Genomic DNA, 3,706 nt, shown 5'->3' on the forward strand with positions numbered 1-3,706 from the left:
AATGGGAGAAGAAGAAGAAAATGGAGGAGATGGAGGGGAAGTGTGTATTCGGCCAAGGGGGGAAAAGTGTTTGTGATGTGTGAAAATGAGGTAGTGTTGAGGGGTTTATATAGGGGTGGGGAAAGGGTTAGGTTTTTTGTATTAGGGTTGGGTTTGGGAGGGAAAGGATTTTGAATTTAGAGGTAGGTGGGGTTTTTGGGAAAGAGTGGATGGATGTGATTAGTGAAGGGTATTTGGGAAAGAGATATTGAGGTGATTGGTGAAGGGTATTTGGGGAAGAGTGTTATGAAAGGGTGTAAAGAGGAGAGAAGAAGGGGTGGGGTAGGTGCGGATCCTGTGGGTCCACAGATCCTGAGGGATCAAGGACTTAGCATCCCTACTCCATTTAGGCGTGCAAAACACCCTTAGAATGCACTTCTGGCGTTAAACTCCAGGTTGCTGCTTGTTTCTGGCGTTTAATGCTAGCTTTTCTCCCATTTCTGGCATTAAACGCCAAGTAGATACTCTGTTCTGGCGTTAAACGCTAGTTTGGTGCTTGTTTCTGGCGTTTAACGCCAGCTTGATGCGTCTTTCTGGCGTTAAACGCCAGTCTGATGCTTCTTACTGGTGTTTAAACACCAGTAAGCTCTTCCTCCAGGGTGAGCTATTTTTAATGTTATTTTCATTCTGTTTTTGATTTTTCAGTTATTTTTATGACTTCACATGATCATCAACCTAAAGGAAACATAAAATAACAATAGAAAATAAATAGATATAATTAAATAACATTGGATTGCCTCCCAACAAGCGCTTCTTTAATGTCAATAGCTTGACAGTGAGCTCTCATGGAGTTTCACAGATAATCAGAGCAGTGTTGTGGCCTCTCAACACCAAACTTAGAGCTTGGTTAGGGCCTCCCAACACCAAAGTTAAAGTTTGAATGTGGGGGTTTTTGTTTGACTCTGTATTGAGAGAGGCTTTTCATGCTTCCTCTCCATGGTCACAGAAGGAGAACCTTGAGTCTTGAATACAAGTTAGTGAGTGAAGAGGTGATGGGGAAGAGTGATTGAGGTGATGGGAAGAGAGGATGGATGTGGTGGTAAAGAGGTGATGGGGAAGAGTGATTGAGATGATTGGTGAAGGGTATTTGTGGAAGAGAGTTATGAAAAGGTGTAAAGAGGAGAGAAGAAAAGGTGGGAATCCTGTGGGGTCCATAGATCCTGAAGGGATCCTGTGGGATCGACAGATCCAGTGGGGTCAAGGACTTAACATCCCTGCTCCAATTAGGCATGTAAAACGCCCTTAGTATGCAATACTGGCGTTTAACACCAGACTGTTGCCTGTTTTTGGCGTTAAATGCCCAAATGTAGCCTGTTTCTGGCGTTAAACGCCACTTCCATGCTCTGTTCTGGCGTTAAACGCCAGTCTGGTGCTTGTTTCTGGCGTTTAACGCCAGTTTGATGCTTCTTTCTGGCATTAAGCGCCAGTTTGATGCTTCTTACTGGCGTTTAAACGCCAGTAAGTTCTTCCTCCAGGGTGAGCTATTTTTAAAGTTGTTTTTCATTCTGTTTTTTATTTTTCAGTAGTTTTTGTGACTCCACATGATCGTCAACCTAAAAAAACATAAAATAACAATAGAAAATAAATAAATATAATTAAATAACATTGGGTTACCTCCCAACAAGTGCTTCTTTAATGTCAATAGCTTGACAGTGAGCTCTCATGGAGCCTCACAGATGTTCAGAGCATTGTTGGGACCTCCCAACACCAAACTTAGGGTTTGGTTGTGGCCTTCCAACACCAAACTTAGAGTTTGACTGTGAGGGCTTTGGTTGACTCTGCAGTGAGAGAAGCTTTTCATGCTTCCTCTCCATGGTTACAGAAGGAGATCTTTGAGTCTTAAACACAAGGTTGTCCTCATTCAGTTGAAGGACCAATTCTCCTTTGTCCACATCAAACACAGCTCTTGCTGTGGCTAGGAAGGGTCTTCCAAGGATGATGGATTCATCCTCATCCTTCCCAGTGTCTAGGATTATGAAATCAGCAGGGATGTAAAGGCCTTCAACCTTTACTATCACGTCCTCTACTAGTCCATAAGCCTATTTTCTTGAGTTGTCTGCCATCTCTAATGAGATTCTGGCAGCTTGCACTTCAAAGATCCCAAGTTTCTCCATTACAGAGAGTGGCATTAAGTTTATTCTTGACCCCAGGTCACACAGAGCCTTCTCAAAGGTCATGGTGCCTATGTTACAGGGAATTAGGAATTTACCAGGATCCTGTTTCTTTTAAGGTAGAGTTTGCTGAACCAAGGCATTTAGTTCCTTGATGAGCAATGGAGGTTCATCTTCCCAAGTCTCATTACCAAATAATTTGGCATTCAGCTTCATGATTGCACCAAGGTACTTAGCAACTTGCTCTTCAGTAGTGTCTTCATCCTCTTCAGAGGATGAATACTCATCAGAGCTCATGAAGGGCAAAAGGAGGTTTAATGGAATCTCTATGGTCTCTAGATGAGCCTCAGATTCCTTTGGTTCCTCAAAGGGAAACTCCTTATTGGTCACTGAGCGTTCCAGGAGGTCTTCCTCACTAGGATTCACGTCCTCCTCCTCCATTTTGGGTTCGGCCACACCAAGTAAGGTAATGGCCTTGCACTCTCTTTTTGGATTCTCTTATGTATTGCTTGGAAGATTACTAGGAGGTGTTTCAGTGACTCTTTTACTCAGTTGGCCCACTTGTGCCTCCAAATTTCTAATGGAGGACCTTGTTTCATTCATAAAACTTAAAGTGGCCTTAGATAGATTAGAGACTATATTTGCTAAGCTAGATGGATTCTGCTCAGAATTCTCTGGCTGTTGCTGAGTGGATGATGGAAAAGGCTTGCTATTGCTAAACCTGTTTCTTCCATCATTATTAAAGCCTTGTTGAGGCTTTTGTTGATCCTTCCATGAGAAATTTGGATGATTTCTCCATGAGGGATTATAGGTATTTCCATAGGGTTCCCCCATGTAATTCACCTCTGCTATTGCAGGGTTTTCAGGATCATAAGCTTCTTCTTCAGAAGATGCCTCTTGAGTACTGTTGGATGCAGCTTGCAATCCATTCAGACTCTGAGAAATCATATTGACTTGCTGAGTCAATATTTTATTCTGAGCCAATATGGCATTCAGAGTATCAATTTCAAGAACTCCCTTCCTCTGAGGCGTCCCATTACTCACATGATTCCTTTCAAAATTGTACATGAACTGGTTATTTGCAACCATGTCAATGAGTTCCTGATCTTCTGTAGGCATTTTCTTTAGGTGAATGGATCCACCTGCAGAATGGTCCAATGACATCTTTGATAATTCAGACAGACCATCATAGAATATATCCAGGATGGTTCATTCTGAAAGCATGTCAGAAGGACACTTCTTGGTCAGTTCCTTGTATCTCTGCCAAGCTTTATAGAGGGATTCACCTTCTTTCTGTTTGAAGGTTTGAACATCCACTCTAAGCTTGCTAAGCTTTTGAGGAGGAAAGAACTTGGCTAAGAAAGCCGTGACCAGCTTATCCCAAGAGTTCAGGCTATCTTTAGGTTGAAAGTCCAACCATATTCTAGCTCTGTCTCTTACAGCAAACGGGAAAAGCATAAGCCTGTAGACCTCGGAGTCAACCCCATTGGTCTTAACAGTATCACAGATCTGCAAGAATTCAGTTAAGAACTGAAAAGGATCTTCTGATGGAAGTC

The 3,706-nt window shown here is 42.4% G+C and overlaps 1 non-coding gene across 1 annotated transcript; it reads left to right on the forward strand.

Moving 5' to 3' along the window:
- Positions 1–3,368: 3,368 nt before the first annotated feature.
- Positions 3,369–3,476, forward strand: LOC148555334 (small nucleolar RNA R71). Its single transcript, XR_015888104.1, has one exon. It is a non-coding gene; the product is annotated as a small nucleolar RNA R71 (small nucleolar RNA).
- Positions 3,477–3,706: the final 230 nt, after the last annotated feature.

Source organism: Arachis ipaensis, chromosome B6 (genome assembly GCF_059453495.1).
Source record: "Arachis ipaensis isolate K30076 ecotype BB chromosome B6, ASM5945349v1, whole genome shotgun sequence".
Taxonomy (NCBI): Eukaryota; Viridiplantae; Streptophyta; class Magnoliopsida; order Fabales; family Fabaceae; genus Arachis; species Arachis ipaensis.